This window comes from Homalodisca vitripennis, chromosome 5, assembly GCF_021130785.1.
Source record: "Homalodisca vitripennis isolate AUS2020 chromosome 5, UT_GWSS_2.1, whole genome shotgun sequence".
Classification (NCBI taxonomy): Eukaryota; Metazoa; Arthropoda; class Insecta; order Hemiptera; family Cicadellidae; genus Homalodisca; species Homalodisca vitripennis.
In genome coordinates, this window is record NC_060211.1 from 3,777,134 (window position 1) to 3,800,701 (window position 23,568).

At 38.0% G+C, this 23,568-nt stretch overlaps 1 protein-coding gene across 2 annotated transcripts in view; it reads left to right on the forward strand.

Annotated features, from left to right (window-relative positions):
• Positions 1-23,568, forward strand: part of LOC124361728 (zinc finger protein rotund-like) — a 476,333-nt gene that overhangs the window by 23,366 nt on the left and 429,399 nt on the right. The gene's annotated exons all lie outside the window — the stretch shown is intronic.

The following is a 23,568-nucleotide window of genomic DNA, read 5'->3' on the forward strand; positions in this document are numbered from 1 at the left end:
AGCCTTTAGGTTGATAGCCTTCGCTAAAGCTCAGTAGCAAATAAAATTAACAATGTATAAAATTTGTATGTCTGAATGGTTTCGTAAGAATATTCCGTTAAGGGAATTATAATTCGTACTTATAATTACTTTACAATTATCTCTAATCTATTATACTTTAATTTTTTTAAATACAAATTAATTACAATTATTTAGGTGCTTATGTCCTACACCACCTAATAAATTTTACAACATTTTAAGAAATATTATATTTGGCAAAAATAAACTAACTTCAACTAGATAAGTCTATATGTAAAATAATTAAGTTAAAAATAACTTTAGTAATGTAAGAAAAAATTGAATAAAAAGTAAATAATGTGTATAATTGGACGTTAAGTGTATAGAATCTGGCCGTGATTCCATGAACATGATTCCCACTCATACCAGATCCCCAAAGCATGTCCATTGTCACATTAAGTTAAAAATAACTTTAGTAATGTAAGAAAAAATTGAATAAAAAGTAAATAATGTGTATAATTGGACGTTAAGTGTATAGAATCTGCCCGTGATTCCATGAACATGATTCCCACTCATACCAGATCCCCAAAGCATGTCCATTGTCACATTAAGTTAAAAATAACTTTAGTAATGTAAGAAAAAATTGAATAAAAAGTAAATAATGTGTATAATTGGACGTTAAGTGTATAGAATCTCCCCGTGATTCCATGAACATGATTCCCACTCATACCAGATCCCCAAAGCATGTCCATTGTCACATTAAGTTAAAAATAACTTTAGTAATGTAAGAAAACATTGAATAAAAAGTAAATAATTTGTATAATTGGACGTTAAGTGTATAGAATCTGCCCGTGATTCCATGAACATGATTCCCACTCATACCAGATCCCCAAAGCATGTCCATTGTCACATTAAGTTAAAAATAACTTTAGTAATGTAAGAAAAACATTGAATAAAAAGTAAATAATTTGTATAATTGGACGTTAAGTGTATAGAATCTGCCCGTGATTCCATGAACATGATTCCCACTCATACCAGATCCCCAAAGCATGTCCATTGTCACTCGCAGAAATTAGTAAAACTATTAAGTATTAACTAATAAACACTAAATTAGCATAGCTGAATGCCGGGTACAACTGAATACGAGAGGGACAAAGTGGTGTTCTTCTCATCCCACCTGTATAGCACTGAATATGTTGGGTGAAATATCCAAAAATGTTCCAAGCTATGAAATACATTACAGGTTGTCATTGTCTGTCCTATAGACTTTAAATGTAGCGCGTAAGTTGCTATTGTGCCTTTATTATTTTTAGTCAACAAAATTGCCCTTTGACTTCCGCTACGTTTTGTGTGTGGGTTCCTTCGATACTCCTTAGCATCTGTTTATTATGACGTATCTACGGTTTCTAGATTAACATCGAGTTTTATTATTAATTTATTTTTTTATGATATTCTTAGAACTTTTGGACTTTTTACATAAGTATATTACATCCTCGACTCTTCCCATGTTTTGAACACGTTGCTTACAATTTGTTTTACAATAATATGAACTCACACCATAATTATGTCAATCAGTAACTTTGCACTGCAGTAGTAATAGTATGGAAATTCTATGTAATTAATATATAAAATTTTATATTTATAGATTTGTGATTATAGATTTTAGAATTTAAGAATGATATCAACCTGAAAGGTCGAAAGTTAGCGGCACATAATAGGTTATTATTTATATAATAGATTTTTAATTGTTTGTTCTAGAAAGCTGTGTCTACAAGTTTACTCAATTGATCACGTATAATAAACCCGGATAGTTTGTGTTATGCACTATTAACATACATAACATACATACTAGAAAGGAGTGTCGTCGGTAGAATCTGGGTTGACATCAGTTTTACTCCATAAATTGGTCCGATTGACAAGTTTACTCAATTGATCACGTATAATAAACCCGGATAGTTTGTGTTATGCACTATTAACATACATAACATACATACTAGAAAGCTGTGTCGTCGGTAGAATCTGGGTTGACATCAGTTTTACTCCATAAATTGGTCCGATTGACAAGTTTACTCAATTGATCACGTATAATAAACCCCGGATAGTTTGTGTTATGCACTATTAACATACATAACATACATACTAGAAAGGTGTGTCGTCGGTAGAATCTGGGTTGACATCAGTTTTACTCCATAAATTGGTCCGATTGACAAGTTTACTCAATTGATCACGTATAATAAACCCGGATAGTTTGTGTTATGCACTATTAACATACATAACATACATACTAGAAAGGTGTGTCGTCGGTAGAATCTGGGTTGACATCAGTTTTACTCCATAAATTGGTCCGATTGACAAGTTTACTCAATTGATCACGTATAATAAACCCCGATAGTTTGTGTTATGCACTATTAACATACATAACATACATACTAGAAAGGTGTGTCGTCGGTAGAATCTGGGTTGACATCAGTTTTACTCCATAAATTGGTCCGATTGACAAGTTTACTCAATTGATCACGTATAATAAACCCGGATAGTTTGTGTTATGCACTATTAACATACATAACATACATACTAGGAAAGTGTGTCGTCGGTAGAATCTGGGTTGACATCAGTTTTACTCCATAAATTGGTCCGATTGACAAGTTTACTCAATTGATCACGTATAATAAACCCCGATAGTTTGTGTTATGCACTATTAACATACATAACATACATACTAGGAAAGGTGTGTCGTCGGTAGAATCTGGGTTGACATCAGTTTTACTCCATAAATTGGTCCGATTGACAAGTTTACTCAATTGATCACGTATAATAAACCCCGGATAGTTTGTGTTATGCACTATTAACATACATAACATACATACTAGAAAGGTGTGTCGTCGGTAGAATCTGGGTTGACATCAGTTTTACTCCATAAATTGGTCCGATTGACAAGTTTACTCAATTGATCACGTATAATAAACCCGGATAGTTTGTGTTATGCACTATTAACATACATAACATACATACTAGAAAGGTGTGTCGTCGGTAGAATCTGGGTTGACATCAGTTTTACTCCATAAATTGGTCCGATTGACAAGTTTACTCAATTGATCACGTATAATAAACCCGATAGTTTGTGTTATGCACTATTAACATACATAACATACATACTAGAAAGGTGTGTCGTCGGTAGAATCTGGGTTGACATCAGTTTTACTCCATAAATTGGTCCGATTGACAAGTTTACTCAATTGATCACGTATAATAAACCCCGATAGTTTGTGTTATGCACTATTAACATACATACTAGGAAGGTGTGTCGTCGGTAGAATCTGGGTTGACATCAGTTTTACTCCATAAATTGGTCCGATTGACAAGTTTACTCAATTGATCACGTATAATAAACCCCGATAGTTTGTGTTATGCACTATTAACATACATAACATACATACTAGGAAGGTGTGTCGTCGGTAGAATCTGGGTTGACATCAGTTTTACTCCATAAATTGGTCCGATTGACAAGTTTACTCAATTAGTCACGTATAATAAACCCGGATCGTTTGTGGTATGTAGACTACTATTAACATACATCTGGAAACTAACGTAATAAATATTTACCAGTGCCAACATAAATAAATCTATTAGCAATCCTTGTATAGCCTACTTTAGTCCTAGAAACTCCAATCTAATTGATTACATTATGAGAGCGACAGATTGAGCAATCAATAAAAAATTCTAATAGAATAAAATGCAACCTGACGAAATCGTCTGATTTCCTTGATATAGCTACAGAGTACTAAAGTTGCTACTCGCTAGAGTGTTGTCTGAAGGATGTGATTGTCGTAACACAAACTGGAAATTATTTTACATTTTTTATGTGCTTATCAAACAGTGTAAGATCTATTTAATACATTTTGTAATTACAGAACATAATGGCTGGTGTGAGAACGTAGTTGTAGGAAATATAGAAGGGAAAGAAATATAATGGAAAACAGAAATCCATTTATTGGCAACACTTTGGTCTGTTACACAGGAGCTATTAAAAACTCAGGTTAAACCGGAGCTCAATAAAATAATTACTGTTTTAGTCATCTTTCGGCAACTCTGATCTTTTAGGCGCATTTTAGAAAAAGGCATGAATTTTTCATTTAATGTGACATTGAAATGCTTTACTGATGAAAAAGAAAAGAATAATGGATCCTTTTTGACATTTAATGTATTTAAATATAAAAGGAGCAAAAATCTAAGAAAAACATGTTTAAGAAAAAGTCGGTAGACGTAAACACGCATTACAGCAGACTGCGAATTTCATGCAATTAAGCGAATGTTTGTGCAGTTTATAAGACATTATAACTACCCATTTTTCTAAAACTGTTCATTAGGTGTACTTGACACTCTATTGGAAAAAGTGATACATTTGGACAAAAATAAATAAATATCGTTGAAACAAAGTTGAATGACTACTGTTAGTAAGGATAACGTTTCATGCGTGTCAATAAATATTGTTGAAACAAAGTTGAATGACTACTGCTAGTAAGGATAACGTTTCATGCGTTTCAATAAATATTGTTGAAACAAAGTTGAATGACTACTGCTAGTAAGGATAACGTTTCATGCGTGTCAATAAATATTGTTGAAACAAAGTTGAATGACTACTGCTAGTAAGGATAACGTTTCATGCGTGTCAATAAATTTTGTTGAAACAAAGTTGAATGACTACTGTTAGTAAGGATAACGTGTCATGCGTGTCAATAAATATAATGAGAAGCATTTGTCGATAAATAGCTTTGAGATAGTTAAATTGTATTAACATATTTGTAGCATGACTCGTTTTGCGGACAGTGTTATTCTAGTAAAGGTAGAAACTGCATTCATTTACAAAAAACATAATGTCCTAGACGTTTAATGCATAATTAAAGGCGAGTGTAGGGATTTCTTGCTTCCTTTTAATCGGAGTTTCTGAAAGAACCTTCATGACGGCGTTCCAATATAATTTAACGAGTTTCGCGAAAATAATTTACCGAAGCTCGACACTAATTTCTAATTTTCTACTTGTAGCATTATTCAATTTAGCAGTGCAACTGTGGGCTACGGAATACGAATCTTGAGAGTGTTAAACAGGAATACCGGCGCTGAACAGGAATACTAATTAAGTGTTTTTGCCGCGAAGACGAGCGGGTGGTTTCTTGCGGTGTTGGATCGCGATCTCTGGTTTGTTTCTTGTCCTGTTTCCTGAAAATGAGAACGCCAACTCATAAATATCGCGGTGGGCCAGTAATTGTAGGAACGGTTGGCAGAGCCCCGGTTCTCGGGCGGGCGCATAACATCGCTGTTCGCCCTGGAACAACAATCGAATGCAAAGTATCCGGCTAAATAAACAATCAGGATCCGCGCGTCGTTAATAAAGCAGAGCGTAAGGAAAACATCCGACCGTGTCTCCTCCGTCGCTCCGCTTGTTTTCATATTTAAAATTATGTAAGCCCTTGTAAATCAACAACCTGACATTTTTGCGCCATTTTTAGAAGGTTTTCTTCAATTTCAGTGTGTTAATCATTATTCTTCTTTACATTATATGGAACCAACACTTATCGGTTAAATGGTATCGACATAGTTTCAAAGTTTGATTTCAATATAACATAGGGTGGTTTACTAAAAAACTGTCTACCTAGAGATAATAATAATATATGGCGACATACATACCGTATCACAATAGTCCCAGGTTTAACCTAACCATTCACTCTGACAATGACAACAACACTCACTCGTACATGACTCCATTACAGGTCCGACTCTTCACCTTTGTCGTGTGCCAATGATGTTTTCTAGTTTAAATACATTTAGTGATTTATTATAAACCCATCAACTGAATGACATGCTTTTGACGCCAGTAGGGGTTTCGTTTGAGCATAGAATGTTTCCATTTAGCTTTTGTGTACTTTCAGGGAGAGTGTTTATTGAACCGAGTCCCACATGAGAAAGCAATTTCTCGAAGTGTTGTAGGTCGCGAAAGATGTTCTGCTTATTGTTTCGTACTGGAACACAGTTACACCTCGAACTGAGCCGCACCGTTATACAGATTACAGGATCGCCTCAAGAATGTAATTTGGCTAAAATGAAAAACCTAGCTCCTTATAATCATTTCCACGCGACTCTAATTTTCGAATGTCTTTCACGATATAAGTAAGATAAATAATAAACATATGAAGGAACGTTTAAAATGTTAAGCAAAACAACAATCAATAAATTTCTTGATTTTTTTGTGACTTAAAAAGAAAGTAAAACATCTTGAAAGGTTGGTTAATCTGTTGAATAGACACTGGTGATTGCAGTAGCGTAACTAGGATATTTGTGCGGGGGATTGTATAACATACGGTGTGCTGTCATATGTCTGTACCATTCAGTGTTGTAGTAAACACCTATTATATAACTAATAATAAAGTATTGTTAAGGAAATTCTAGAAAAATAAAATAAAATTTAAAATATTTGTGAGTTACTGTTTCTTAGTTGATCTGGTGATTACTGATCAGCCTATCCCCCCCCCCCCAATAGGAGATTGGATTGACATGGAATCTGATCACTTCAAGAGATTAAAGATTTAAGCGTGTCGCGTTCAAACAAGTTATTTAAGGTGCAGTTAAATTTTGCTTGAAACGGATTTTGAGAGCTAGTTATCAATATTTGAGAGTACGAAAGTAGGGTTACTCATGTGAAAGGTAGAGCTGCATTTGCAAGCCGAGGTTCTTGAGTCGGTTTAGAAGGTCTGTTGACCAAGTGTCGGAACAAATATTGTCAATCAGCTCCGGTCTGACAGGCCAAATAATTTCTTCTCAAGCTGTTAGTCATCTGATACGTTGATATCAGATCGCATCAATCACCAGCTTGGTGACCGACTCACACGTCGCTAAGCTCCGCTCGGCTATTAATTGCAACTTTTTTACAGAGTCGGCGGAAAAGTTGCTTTCCAGTAAAACTAGTTAGTTTATGCAAACAAGAGACTTGCATGTCTGGAGTAGATTGCACAAGTGTTCGCTTTCCTACGTCAGCTTCACGAGTACCTGCCACTGCCATCTGTAACTGGGATATACAGCACACATCCTGGACAAAATATGGGCTTCAATACTCTTTTATTTTTAACGCAGCACGATGAATTTCGCTAGTCAATTATTCAATATTAGTTGGTACTTTTTTATGGCAGGGACACATAGCTTAAAAAATAACTGTAATTTTAGAATTTAGGATTTACTAAACAAAGGCAAATAGCACAAATCCTAGTGCGTGTATTTGTAACGGAGTAAGATGGGCCTACTTAATTGCTTTAGTATAGGTTAATAATTTTCATTTTTTATACACAAATGATCGTAATTGTTTAGGTCAAAGAAGTCCTCTGTGGTCGTTACGCTTTGTTAATTATACAATTTTTATTTTTCAGAGAAAGGGAACATTACACAGTGTAACGAATTCGGGAAATATAAAATAACTACGGTCAAATTTTGTGTAATCATTAAATTTGTTTGAATCAAACAGTTAATGCTGCACATACAATTACACGGTAGAGAACAGAATGTCACACGTAATGGTTCAAGGATTATTTAAAGTAACCTTTTATTATAGCAGGCTATCAGATTTGTAATATTCCATGGCTTATTCTAATTGTTATCATTTTTCATTGACAATAATGACTTTTCATATTCGTTTATGTATAAATACGATAGTTGCCATAAAACCGATACTACAATGATGATTCCTCAAGTATGTGAGGTTCCGCCAATGTGTACAATATTGCTTGACTATCGGATGAATAAATTGGACTAAAAAATAAGAATACCAATTAGTCTTGTGATGAAACTTGATAAAACAGTTTGTCTCAGAATTGAAATATTACTAAATATAAAATTTACCACCAATGCAGTGTAAGAGATATTAATTAACCATGAATATATTTTGTTTCACTACGGTAGCAATGGTAAAACTGTAACTACACATATTTACGTAGTTTCATACTGTTTGAGAATCAAGGTAAAGACAAGGAGTGTTACGAGAATCGGCAGTTCGATCACGGCTAATGAAATCATTCGAACTGAAACCGAATAAATATTTGGTTACAATGCTGAGAATATCGATTACAATAGAAGTATTCCAGATAATTATGTCAAGGAAAAAGAGTTCATCGTTTATGTAACTCTTTGAATTAGTTTTTAATTGGCTTAGATTCTACGTTTAGCTACATTACATCTTTAACTTATACACTGAATCCTCAAGGTAATTGTATCATTTAGAAACGACAATGTAGATAAATGATAAATAAACCATTAACACTCTAAATATTAAAATTCCACGGGAAGAAAGACAATCGTAATTGGAAGTTGAGTTGAGATGATTTATCGAAAGAAACGAGGCATTCCGTATATGGAGTTGATCAAGGTGTCAAATGATACCTTGCCTTACATCCGGTTTTCCGTCTAGTCATCGGGAATTTCATCATGAGGATAAGCATTGCAAGTATCCAACATAACAAATTAATAACATCAAGGTTCCGATACTATGTTGAACTTTATGTAGTTTGTATGACTTGATCATTGAAAAAATGGACTAATCTCTTTATAATTAGAAGATAGAGCGGAGAAAACTACACTATATAAGAACAATTTTGATTCTATACAACGTGGTTTTACATCAGGTTATCTTTTCGTACAGGGTGCTATTGCATTATTAGATAATATAGATAGTATTGATTAAATTTAGTTAGAAGTTAAATTTATTCATGTCTATATAGCATAGAATGTATACCAGACAAGTCAATTGATAATAACGCCATCTTAGCTTCCGACCCTGTTCATCATCCTTACATAAACAGCCACAGTCGTCGATGAGGCAGCAGCAACATTGACATGTCCCTCTATATTCTGTGAAAGTGTGTATGCAAGACAGGTCGAGTGATATTAACGACAACGTGGCATGTCCCGACCATACATCATGTATACATAAGCAGCCACAGTCGTCGATGAGGCAGCAGCAACATTGACATGTCCCTCTATATTCTGTGACAGTGTGTATGCAAGACAGGTCGAGTGATATTAACGGCAACGTGGCATGTCCCGACCATACATCATGTATACATAAGCAGCCACAGTCGTCGATAAGGGCAGCGGCAACATTGACATGTCCCTCTATATTCTGTGAAAGTGTGTATACAAGACAGGTCGAGTAATATTAACGACAACGTGGCATGTCCCGACCATACATCATGTATACATAAGCAGCCACAGTCGTCGATGAGGCAGCGGCAACATTGACATGTCCCTCTATATTCTGTGAAAGTGTGTATGCAAGACAGGTCGAGTGATATTAACGACAACGTGGCATGTCCCGACCATACATCATGTATACATAAGCAGCCACAGTCGTCGATGAGGCAGCAGCAACATTGACATGTCCCTCTATATTCTGTGACAGTGTGTATGCAAGACAGGTCGAGTGATATTAACGGCAACGTGGCATGTCCCGACCATACATCATGTATACATAAGCAGCCACAGTCGTCGATAAGGCAGCGGCAACATTGACATGTCCCTCTATATTCTGTGAAAGTGTGTATACAAGACAGGTCGAGTGATATTAACGGCAACGTGGCATGTCCCGACCATACATCATGTATACATAAGCAGCCACAGTCGTCGATGAGGCAGCAGCAACATTGACATGTCCCTCATGTCCCTCTCTATATGTGACGTGTGTGTATGCAAGACAGGTCGAGTGATATTAACGGCAACGTGGCATGTCCCGACCATCATCTAGGCCTATACATAAGCAGCCACAGTCGTCGATGAGGCAGCGGCAACATTGACATGTCCCTCTATATTCTGTGAAAGTGTGTATACAAGACAGGTCGAGTGATATTAACGACAACGTGGCATGTCCCGACCATACATCATGTATACATAAGCAGCCACAGTCGTCGATGAGGCAGCGGCAACATTGACATGTCCCTCTATATTCTGTGAAAGTGTGTATACAAGACAGGTCGAGTGATATTAACGACAACGTGGCATGTCCCGACCATACATCATGTATACATAAGCAGCCACAGTCGTCGATGAGGCAGCAGCAACATTGACATGTCCCTCTATATTCTGTGAAAGTGTGTATACAAGACAGGTCGAGTGATATTAACGACAACGTGGCATGTCCCGACCATACATCATGTATACATAAGCAGCCACAGTCGTCGATGAGGCAGCGGCAACATTGACATGTCCCTCTATATTCTGTGAAAGTGTGTATACAAGACAGGTCGAGTGATATTAACGACAACGTGGCATGTCCCGACCATACATCATGTATACATAAGCAGCCACAGTCGTCGATGAGGCAGCGGCAACATTGACATGTCCCTCTATATTCTGTGAAAGTGTGTATACAAGACAGGTCGAGTGATATTAACGACAACGTGGCATGTCCCGACCATACATCATGTATACATAAGCAGCCACAGTCGTCGATGAGGCAGCGGCAACATTGACATGTCCCTCTATATTCTGTGAAAGTGTGTATATACAAGACAGGTCGAGTGATATTAACGACAACGTGGCATGTCCCGACCATACATCATGTATACATAAGCAGCCACAGTCGTCGATGAGGCAGCGGCAACATTGACATGTCCCTCTATATTCTGTGAAAGTGTGTATACAAGACAGGTCGAGTGATATTAACGACAACGTGGCATGTCCCGACCATACATCATGTATACATAAGCAGCCACAGTCGTCGATGAGGCAGCGGCAACATTGACATGTCCCTCTATATTCTGTGAAAGTGTGTATACAAGACAGGTCGAGTGATATTAACGACAACGTGGCATGTCCCGACCATACATCATGTATACATAAGCAGCCACAGTCGTCGATGAGGCAGCGGCAACATTGACATGTCCCTCTATATTCTGTGAAAGTGTGTATACAAGCCAGGTCTAGTGATATTAACGACAACGTGGCATGTCCCGACCATACATCATGTATACATAAGCAGCCACAGTCGTCGATAAGGCAGCGGCAACATTGACATGTCCCTCTATATTCTGTGAAAGTGTGTATACAAGACAGGTCGAGTGATATTAACGACAACGTGGCATGTCCCGACCATACATCATGTATACATAAGCAGCCACAGTCGTCGATGAGGCAGCGGCAACATTGACATGTCCCTCTATATTCTGTGAAAGTGTGTATACAAGACAAGTCGAGTGATATTAACGACAACGTGGCATGTCCCGATCATACATCATGTAGGCCTATACATAAGCAGCCACAGTCGTCGATGAGGCAGCGGCAACATTGACATGTCCCTCTATATTCTGTGAAAGTGTGTATACAAGACAGGTCGAGTGATATTAACGACAACGTGGCATGTCCCGACCATACATCATGTATATACATAAGCAGCCACAGTCGTCGATGAGGCAGCGGCAACATTGACATGTCCCTCTATATTCTGTGAAAGTGTGTATACAAGACAGGTCGAGTGATATTAACGACAACGTGGCAATGTCCCGACCATACATCATGTATACATAAGCAGCCACAGTCGTCGATAAGGCAGCGGCAACATTGACATGTCCCTCTATATTCTGTGAAAGTGTGTATACAAGACAGGTCGAGTGATATTAACGACAACGTGGCATGTCCCGACCATACATCATGTATACATAAGCAGCCACAGTCGTCGATGAGGCAGCGGCAACATTGACATGTCCCTCTATATTCTGTGAAAGTGTGTATACAAGACAGGTCGAGTGATATTAACGACAACGCGGCATGTCCCGACCATACATCATGTCAGACCGCCCCGGTCTGGCTAACCTCAACTCCTGATATTGTTAAAAGAGGCTAATCTTTCTCTTGTTGTTCACCTTAAGTATACTTTGACCTCCTGAATACAGTATGGAATATACTGTACATACTTTAATGAATATAAATGTTCCATTCTAAATACATATTTCAATGATTTTTAGATTAAAAAAAATTTGATTTTGTATTTTACAGGACAGATATGTATTATAAACAACTTCTATCTTGTAACCTATAACTAAAAAGTAAAGTTTACATTTTTTTTTACTTCGCGGTTCTTTTTATTGTCATCATGGTTACTCATAAAAGCAATGTACAATTTTGTTCACTAAAGCTCAGCCAAACCTCATGGAGTGATATGCACCATTATCGATCTTAATGTTTCGTATATAGAAATGAAGCGTCATGTAAAATTCTAGTTTAGGTTCTGTGTGAGATGTCATGTAACAGAATATCACAACAGACAGACGTACAGAACTGTACAGCCTCAACGGTAAGTCGTGAGTACGCCACACCAAGCTTTGCTGAAGTTGTGAACAAATTTCGAGCTTGCAGTTCAGTCCATGGCTAGGCTCTATGTTACTATATGACATGTCAAAATGTCGTATGAGTGTACTCAGTGTGTTTACACATTTCTGTATTCAACATGTTTTCGTTACCATTATTGTTTGCCATAAGCGAGTTAGCCTGCTAATTAAAAACTATATCATAAGTGGGTACCTGTCAATATAAAGTAAGCGTCATGTATCGATGCCAGGTAACCAACAGATCAAAAATATCGGAAAAAACAACATTACTTAAAAATGATCAGATGATTGAGCGATGTTTGCATAATCTCATTAATTTTGAAATCTAATTCCACAGAGAGGATACTAAAAAGTGTAGACTGTGTTGAAAAACCATTTGTACTGTTGTGGCAATAAAGTGAAACATAAAAGGTTAATTAATTGAAATTGAGATGCCGTATAAATTGCATTCCTAAAATCGCTTTAAAACAGTAACTACCGATATTCAGCAATAGTGTAGTTATAGGATAGTTTTTATCAGCATTCAAATCACATCATTCGACTCTTCAGTTTAGAGTGATTAATGAGATTGGAATAAAACCCAAACATTTTTCATTAAGACTATATTGACTTCCAAATTTTGTGGGGTAGAAGAGTAGCACAGACTTTGGAAATATAATTTAATTCATTCTTTTTGACATCGATGTCATTTTCTTACTCGCGAATGTTCACTATTAAATTTACCATTTGAAAATTAAATTCCATAATCTTCGTGTACAATTTAAGTAAAGGGGTTTCAAAACAAAGCAACAAGAAAAGAAAATATTTTGAAATACTTTCTATTTAATTGAAAACAGAAAATATGCTAAAAAAACAAAATCTTCACTTATTTTTTTATGAAAAATTGCCTACGTCGTTTAATAATCATTTAAATTTGAATCACCCATGTATAAAAAATATACACACAACAGCTACAATGCGTCATATGCATTATTATGTTTATTGTGCGTAATTTGAGATATATTTTTATAAGATAGTCTTCATTAGATGTAGCAGTGCTCAACCTAATCTATTCTTTTACAGTTCATGGAAGTTACAGCAGGGAAACAGCTATACGTTAAGCTTTGATGGTTCTTGCTGATGACAGCATTCTTTGTTATTATTGAAATGTGTATAGTCTAATAGTTCGTACACATTGAGGAATTCCGTAACCCAACGAAGAAAGTAATGAACAAGAGGTATCTAAACAATGTAGAGGATCACAACGCGACATTATTTTTGTATAGTTATTGAGTATTTCAAATTTTATCTAGTGGATTTCTCTTTGCTGGTGTGTAATCTAGGGTTTGCTATTCCATTAAAATATATGTACATGTTGAAAACATCGTACTTAAAGCTGCTGAATTGCGTATTGCCAGATTTGTGCTTTTTCATTAGTTCCTTACGCTTTGACAGTTTAAGGAAACAGGTTGACTCTGAAAAATGCAACAAATTCCGAAACTGTGCTCTAACATTTGTTTGTTCCCTAAAACAATTGTAACGCACTAACGAATATCATATAGTTGCTCGAGTTCTGCCTTAAAGGTGGGATTCCTTATTACAACAATTTCAGCTGTACAGTAAGTTCTCACATCACAAAGCGCACATTGTTGTGATTGAACTCGGGCTGTGGCGAGGATAGCTTGCTTGCTTCTGCTGCCACAAGCTGCACTCACTCATCCCACATTTCTTCACTCCTACCGCCATAAACCTACAGTCAGATCTGAGCCTAGCTTCATTACATGCTCTCCGCACTAATCAATGACACAGCTGCTGACACTCCACCGCTTCACTGGTTATTGCATTTCTTCACTTTACTACCCGCGAGTTCATACCTGCGTCACAGAGGTTATTGGAGGCGATTGCTAAGCATATTTTGCACGTACTCAGAATATTTTCCATTCAGGATGCTGGTATTATATAAATGTAATATTGAACACGCTTTGGTAATAAACTTTAAAAACGGATCACATCACTCAGTGTTAGGAGATACAGTGTGAATGTTGAGTTAAGCTCCAGAGCAGCTATTACACTTGACTCCTAGAATCTGGAGTTTGAAGGGATCGGAAACAATCAGCGCCCAAGAAGCTTAAAATCAACTTTTGCATCGTTTCTACATAAGAGACACATAGAGTAAAAAGTGGTGTCATCTACGCAAAGACATTTTTTTATTGCCTCATCAGGTACACAAAAGTGCTAGTTCCAGATTTCCAGAGACTAAGAGAAAGATGAACTGGAGCTAAATTGAACATTCACATTGAATCAGCCCTTCCCACCTTATAGCTACGTTACATGCACTGGTTGAAGTTTTGTCTGACATAACCATATTATCTTCAATAAAATTAGAACCACTATATTGAATGAATCCAGGAACTGCGGTGACACAACCAATTTATGTGGCAGCTAAGTATCGGTAGCCATTACTGTGGTTTTTGGTGCAGTTACTATAATTCTTGTCGGACTTATACCCTTTCCTATGTAGTGTAGTTATATATTTTATTTTATAATATTGAGTTATACGGGCTTAGCCTTAAAATGAACATTTTCATTATAACCTGTAACAACAACGTATTCTCCATCTTATTCTGATAAACGATACCTGACTGACTGTAATAAGGCGCGAGTTTCATGACGTCATATTCTGTAGTGACTTCTCATCGGCTATGTGGGCTGTCCAGATACTCTGAAACTTTGGTTGTCTGCAGAAAAACATGTTTTCTTTATTTTTAAGTTCTCCATCATTTCAAAAGTCGTTGTCCCTTTAAAGTTGTTGCTTCATTTTGTCTGAAAATCTTGTTGTTGTTGCATGTTGAAGAGTAGGTTAGTTTTAGTATTAATTTTCATAGTTTTATAAATTTGTTTATTGATTTTGGAATTGTTATTGTTGTAAACTTAATTTAATGCATTATTAAATGTTGTAATTAATTGTTTCTTTTCGGTAAATAACGGTGTTACCGTTAATGAATAAATTAAAGTTCTATTCGCCACCTAGACTCTCTCTTGGAGTCAGCAGACATAAATGCACTATTATAAACCTTTGAAACAAAGTCCAGGCAGTGAGTATTCTCTCTTGGTCCAGTCACCATTAATCTGAAAATACAATTTTTCCAAAGTAATTATTAAGGATATGGAGTACTTTAGTATTATCAGGAGGCCATACAGTCCTTATCTACTTCTTGTTATTACGAGATACAAGTAGGTTTAGATTAGCTTATCGTAAATATGTTAATAGCACCAAAGTTAAAGTTAACCTTTATGAGCACTCACGTCACGTGATCTGAGCTGTGTTTATATTCACCAGAAGAACGGGATGGCGCACTGATGGCCAGGGACATTTCCAATCGTACTTTCCCTGATCGTCCAACGTGATCTGACCTCGGGAAAGTTTGGCCTTTCCTCGAGATACGACACAAATTCAAGCTCAGATCACGTGAGTGATCGTAAATGTTAACGTTAACTTCTTCGTATGTTAACCTACTCGTATAGCTTAATAACGATTATTAGATAGGAACAGAGTGGGCTCCACATAATACCCCAGCACCGTCCTTCGTGACCGGACTAAAATTGAACTGATCCGATCAATCCATTTCGAATTGTACGTCTTGCGCTATAAGACTATGGAGGAATAACATATTCAATATACGATTTACCATGGCAGTAACGCAATATGTGCACAATATAAATATAATGTTGCAAACAGGTTTGTCCATGACGCGAATGGCGGCAGGAAGCCTTGTGGCCAACACACAACACTAAGCGAAATATTGCGTGCACGCCCGGACCCTTTTAGTATGACTGTAACACATTTCTGATACATCAAACGTTTTAGTAAATGAGTTTAATATCGTGTTGTGTATGTACGAAATGTATACAGACACACTGGTATAAGCTGAGTGGCGGAAATAACGTTCACCAATCAGATGTAATGATGTAATTAGATATTATAATAGTAAAACAATGTTGTTGTAATATAAGCTTATTTATTCTATAATTCAAAACTTTATTACATTCTGGAAGCTCTTTTATTATTGGAATTCTTAATAAGAATTATTATTGGATTGTTTGTTTTCAAATCCATGTACATAATTTATCTAAACATTGTAACGATATACATTATATCAGTTCACGTTCTGTTCTTGACGATTAATATTAGCTAGTTATTACATCGAATATTCGATGATTTCATACTTTCACGAATACGATAATACATCAGTAAACATTTAACAAACATATATTTTTTACTGCTACTGTAAGCTGCTACAGAATGATAAGATTAATATATTAGGATAATTACAGGATATAAAACTTTTTTAAAATTAAATCAAAATCTTTTTAGTTACAAATTAAATATTTTATGAATTATGTGTAAGTTTTCAGGAATCAAAGGAATATTTATTTGTAAAACATTACTTATCCAGCTGTAACATGTGGTTTTTTAATTAATAGTTAGTCGTTTTAAAGAAATCATAACTTGTGTGTAGTGTCTGTAATAATGATATTAACAGCAATTTATTTATTTAGAACTTCAATCCAACTGTCATTTTAAAGTAAATAGTGTATCCCGTTATTAACAATATTTTGTTACAGACGTACGTTTTTCAGACAGTTATCTGGTTATAAGAAAACAATGGTAATGTTTCGATATAGAGGTTGAATAAAGCAGTTTCTCTTCGTCAGTTATTATAAAATTTTATGTGAACCAGTCATTAGTAAAAATGCAGTGGATTTTGTTTTAAAGCGCATTTTAAACGAAAATATAAAACTTAAACGTGTACGGCCATACCTTGAATTCAAAACGACCTTCAACACATAGTTAAGCTACAAGTGTTACAAATAAACTAGCATATACTTTAACATAGTCACATGTTAAAGTATATGCTAGTTGTCAGTTTGTTTATTTATTCATTTATCCAAATCCCGTGGAGTGACTAACTCGATATTACTTATACAAAAAGGAAGCTTACTGGAAAGTGTTTACTTCCTTAGGTCAGTTCCTTCTATAGATATCCTGCGGACAGACAGACCGAAATGAAATTGTCATCCATGTTATTATAATATAAAAATATTGACAAGCAAAATTACATGACTGTCGAGACAGAATATTGCGTAAGATATTAAATATCAACAAAACAACTCAGGATCAGCTAGTTAATAATATACTAATATAAGTAATTTGTTTGATTAACAACTAACAAATATGCCACCAACAAACAAATAAAAAATATTAACAAACAACATTGCTAATTTTACTTATTTAGTACGGTTTGATACACGCTTTTATAGCCTCCAGGCCCGCATCTTCCTCCTAAGCCTGAAGTCATTGATACCCTCTGTCAATGTACCGAACCCTGTGTCAAGATATCTGTATATGGAATGTGTTTAAAAAGTATCAATTATTCCGATGTTGATATTTATTCTCGGGGTTGGGAAACATGATGAATTTATAATAATGTTTAACTTTTATATAAATTAAAAGAGTTTGATATGTGAATGTCCACGTTAAGTTCGGGGAATGAATTCGGTAAAATGACAGTACAGCAGTTTTGATTTTGATTTGCAATGTTTTTGATAACGGTTACATGTAAATGATAGCAACTTGTATGAGTTCTACTCGTGTTCTAAATAATAGAAGAGTAAATATTCAGGGAGGCAAAAGCTGTTGACGGATAATGTGTCTAACTAAATAAGAATTGAATTAAAATATAAAAAAAGTCACAATAAAACTCTTAAATACACTACTCTTTGGTGTAGTTTTCACTGGTGATTTGTTCTGCAAATCTTTTCCTCTATCTTAAAAATCACGAACCTGTTTTGCCAAATTAGTATCAGCCATAGTATCATCGGATCAGCCAAATCGTACCACAAAATGCAATATAATTAATGTATGATAAGCAAACGAATATGACAGTAGCTCTCGAAGCACGCTGCCCAGTTTTAATAACAACTATTAGACCTTCGCATACTTCCCCAAACTGATAATTCGGTGGATGAATACAAACAATTTTAAAAAATACCTAAGAAAGGAGAATAACAATTCAGGAACAGACAACTGTTTATATAATTAAAATAACATTAATAACAATAATAAATGAAAACATTTAATAACTTAAGTACCTAATAAAAAACCAGATATTCAGGATTTTAAAGCTAAATCATGTTTTTTTTGGCAGTCTAAATTTATTTTGAAAAATTCTTAAAATAAATTATTACATTTATAATACGTCGAGTTTTATTACGTTGTTTGCGAAAAGCGTTAAAGATACACTGTTAGGTATTACCCTTTTTATGAGTAACATATTAAGTTCCAGATCCGCCCTCTTATCTCGGCTTTCATCTATCCTTGATGATCCTGGCTGCCGCGGCTCTCGGACCGACATAAAGAGTTGGCCTAACAACATCCGGAGTTGTGAGCGAAGCGGAGACGGTAAAGGTTATTTGAGGGACAGCATTAGTGTTCGCGTGCAGTCACACTAATGACCGGACCCAGATGAGACAATCAGGATAATTATAATCAGTGACACATACGGGGACATCTCCTTTATCATTATCGGCCAGGGGTAATGGGGGGACGGCCTGGGAACCGACCTGTCGCCGCCACTCACCGCCACAGTGGTTAGCGAATTTAACCGTGAGATAGATATGTAAGAACTTTAGTCGGGATCTTGTGATCTCAGAGGCCGTACATCTCGGATAGCAGGAAGGTAGACCGAACGACTGTAAGATTGCAGGAACTGCGTGGTATCGCTAGGTCAATATAACATATGGAGTACAACCCAATTAAAGGGAATCAATATGTTTAGTACAAATAATATTACTTTACGTATGTATTCCTGCATTATTTCAGTTGACAATTATAACGTAGGTATGATGGGAAGCGTTGATTCGACGTGAATCTTAAATTTAGCTCCAGTGCACTTTGCCCTTAGTGCAGAGTCTGGAATCTAATGCCGAAATGATGTAAAGAGTTCGTTTTGAGCTTCTTCGTCACCAACTTTTTTTATCTATTCATAGAAACATGACTCCGGTTTCCAGTAGTCAAGACTGTAACAACGTCGGACTCCAGACGCAGCACTAAGAGGAGGGTGAACTGGCGCTAAACTCCTCATTCACACGTTTCCAGTAGTCAAGTCTGTAACAACGTCGGGCTCCAGACGCAGCACTAAGAGGAGGGTGAACTGGCGCTAAACTCCTCATTCACACGTTTCCAGTAGTCAAGTCTGTAACAACGTCGGACTCCAGACGCAGCACTAAGAGGAGGGTGAACTGGCGCTAAACTCCTCATTCACACGTTTCCAGTAGTCAAGTCTGTAACAACGTCGGACTCCAGACGCAGCACTAAGAGGAGGGTGAACTGGCGCTAAACTCCTCATTCACACGTTTCCAGTAGTCAAGTCTGTAACAACGTCGGACTCCAGACGCTGCACTAAGAGGAGGGTGAACTGGCGCTAAACTCCTCATTCACACGTTTCCAGTAGTCAAGTCTGTAACAACGTCGGACTCCAGACGCTGCACTAAGAGGAGGGTGAACTGGCGCTAAACTCCTCATTCACACGTTTCCAGTAGTCAAGTCTGTAACAACGTCGGACTCCAGACGCTGCACTAAGAGGAGGGTGAACTGGCGCTAAACTCCTCATTCACACGTTTCCAGTAGTCAAGTCTGTAACAACGTCGGACTCCAGACGCAGCACTAAGAGGAGGGTGAACTGGCGCTAAACTCCTCATGCATACGTTTCCAGTAGTCAAGTCTGTAACAACGTCGGACTCCAGACGCTGCACTAAGAGGAGGGTGAACTGGCGCTAAACTCCTCATTCACACGTTTCCAGTAGTCAAGTCTGTAACAACGTCGGACTCCAGACGCAGCACTAAGAGGAGGGTGAACTGGCGCTAAACTCCTCATTCACACGTTTCCAGTAGTCAAGTCTGTAACAACGTCGGACTCCAGACGCTGCACTAAGAGGAGGGTGAACTGGCGCTAAACTCCTCATTCACACGTTTCCAGTAGTCAAGTCTGTAACAACGTCGGACTCCAGACGCAGCACTAAGAGGAGGGTGAACTGGCGCTAAACTCCTCATTCACACGTTTCCAGTAGTCAAGTCTGTAACAACGTCGGACTCCAGACGCAGCACTAAGAGGAGGGTGAACTGGCGCTAAACTCCTCATTCACACGTTTCCAGTAGTCAAGTCTGTAACAACGTCGGACTCCAGACGCAGCACTAAGAGGAGGGTGAACTGGCGCTAAACTCCTCATTCACACGTTTCCAGTAGTCAAGTCTGTAACAACGTCGGACTCCAGACGCTGCACTAAGAGGAGGGTGAACTGGCGCTAAACTCCTCATTCACACGTTTCCAGTAGTCAAGTCTGTAACAACGTCGGACTCCAGACGCTGCACTAAGAGGAGGGTGAACTGGCGCTAAACTCCTCATTCACACGTTTCCAGTAGTCAAGTCTGTAACAACGTCGGACTCCAGACGCTGCACTAAGAGGAGGGTGAACTGGCGCTAAACTCCTCATTCACACGTTTCCAGTAGTCAAGTCTGTAAACAACGTCGGACTCCAGACGCTGCACTAAGAGGAGGGTGAACTGGCGCTAAACTCCTCATTCACACGTTTCCAGTAGTCAAGTCTGTAACAACGTCGGACTCCAGACGCTGCACTAAGAGGAGGGTGAACTGGCGCTAAACTCCTCATTCACACGTTTCCAGTAGTCAAGTCTGTAACAACGTCGGACTCCAGACGCTGCACTAAGAGGAGGGTGAACTGGCGCTAAACTCCTCATTCACACGTTTCCAGTAGTCAAGTCTGTAACAACGTCGGACTCCAGACGCTGCACTAAGAGGAGGGTGAACTGGCGCTAAACTCCTCATTCACACGTTTCCAGTAGTCAAGTCTGTAACAACGTCGGACTCCAGACGCTGCACTAAGAGGAGGGTGAACTGGCGCTAAACTCCTCATTCACACGTTTCCAGTAGTCAAGTCTGTAACAACGTCGGACTCCAGACGCTGCACTAAGAGGAGGGTGAACTGGCGCTAAACTCCTCATTCACACGTTTCCAGTAGTCAAGTCTGTAACAACGTCGGACTCCAGACGCTGCACTAAGAGGAGGTGAACTGGCGCTAAACTCCTCATTCACACGTTTCCAGTAGTCAAGTCTGTAACAACGTCGGACTCCAGACGCTGCACTAAGAGGAGGGTGAACTGGCGCTAAACTCCTCATTCACACGTTTCCAGTAGTCAAGTCTGTAACAACGTCGGACTCCAGACGCTGCACTAAGAGGAGGGTGAACTGGCGCTAAACTCCTCATTCACACGTTTCCAGTAGTCAAGTCTGTAACAACGTCGGACTCCAGACGCAGCACTAAGAGGAGGTGAACTGGCGCTAAACTCCTCATTCACACGTTTCCAGTAGTCAAGTCTGTAACAACGTCGGACTCCAGACGCAGCACTAAGAGGAGGTGAACTGGCGCTAAACTCCTCATTCACACGTTTCCAGTAGTCAAGTCTGTAACAACGTCGGACTCCAGACGCAGCACTAAGAGGAGGTGAACTGGCGCTAAACTCCTCATTCACACGTTTCCAGTAGTCAAGTCTGTAACAACGTCGGACTCCAGACGCAGCACTAAGAGGAGGGTGAACTGGCGCTAAACTCCTCATTCACACGTTTCCAGTAGTCAAGTCTGTAACAACGTCGGACTCCAGACGCAGCACTAAGAGGAGGTGAACTGGCGCTAAACTCCTCATTCACACGTTTCCAGTAGTCAAGTCTGTAACAACGTCGGACTCCAGACGCTGCACTAAGAGGAGGGTGAACTGGCGCTAAACTCCTCATTCACACGTTTCCAGTAGTCAAGTCTGTAACAACGTCGGACTCCAGACGCTGCACTAAGAGGAGGGTGAACTGGCGCTAAACTCCTCATTCACACGTTTCCAGTAGTCAAGTCTGTAACAACGTCGGACTCCAGACGCTGCACTAAGAGGAGGGTGAACTGGCGCTAAACTCCTCATTCACACGTTTCCAGTAGTCAAGTCTGTAACAACGTCGGACTCCAGACGCAGCACTAAGAGGAGGGTGAACTGGCGCTAAACTCCTCATTCACACGTTTCCAGTAGTCAAGTCTGTAACAACGTCGGACTCCAGACGCTGCACTAAGAGGAGGGTGAACTGGCGCTAAACTCCTCATTCACACGTTTCCAGTAGTCAAGTCTGTAACAACGTCGGACTCCAGACGCTGCACTAAGAGGAGGGTGAACTGGCGCTAAACTCCTCATTCACACGTTTCCAGTAGTCAAGTCTGTAACAACGTCGGACTCCAGACGCAGCACTAAGAGGAGGGTGAACTGGCGCTAAACTCCTCATTCACACGTTTCCAGTAGTCAAGTCTGTAACAACGTCGGACTCCAGACGCTGCACTAAGAGGAGGTGAACTGGCGCTAAACTCCTCATTCACACGTTTCCAGTAGTCAAGTCTGTAACAACGTCGGACTCCAGACGCTGCACTAAGAGGAGGGTGAACTGGCGCTAAACTCCTCATTCACACGTTTCCAGTAGTCAAGTCTGTAACAACGTCGGACTCCAGACGCTGCACTAAGAGGAGGTGAACTGGCGCTAAACTCCTCATGCATACGTTTCAGTTTGTTTATATTAATGTAAGAGAGTAATTTAAAATAACAAAAATACTCGTAAATAAAAATACAAAATAATAGATTTTTTCCAACAAAATAGTTTTTGGTATAAAACAATGTCATATTTAATTTTGATTCAACCCTTTTTAATAACCTTTCGACGATTTTGTGTGCTTGATTATAGGCTAACTGTAGCTGAACTTATTGTCTTCGTGTTTCTATAGAGTTATAATTCCTCAACAATATCATATTATCTGTAATACATTCTATTGTACAACAATATATAACAATCTTTAGTGCTTATTGTTATATGACAATACATCTCCATGTGTGGTACTTGTCGTTATCCCTTATAAGACCACCGACAATCTAATGTTCTAAGTTGCAGACTGTAGCTTTCAACATTAGCCACAGGTCTTTAGAGGGTTATATATCTCACTGGCTGTAGTGCTTGCAATTATACAACAATATCTTACTATTTATAGTGCATCTGTAAAAATATCTCACTATATGTAGTAAATGCTGTTCTGCAACAATATGTTACTATCTGAAGTACTTGCAGTTATACAA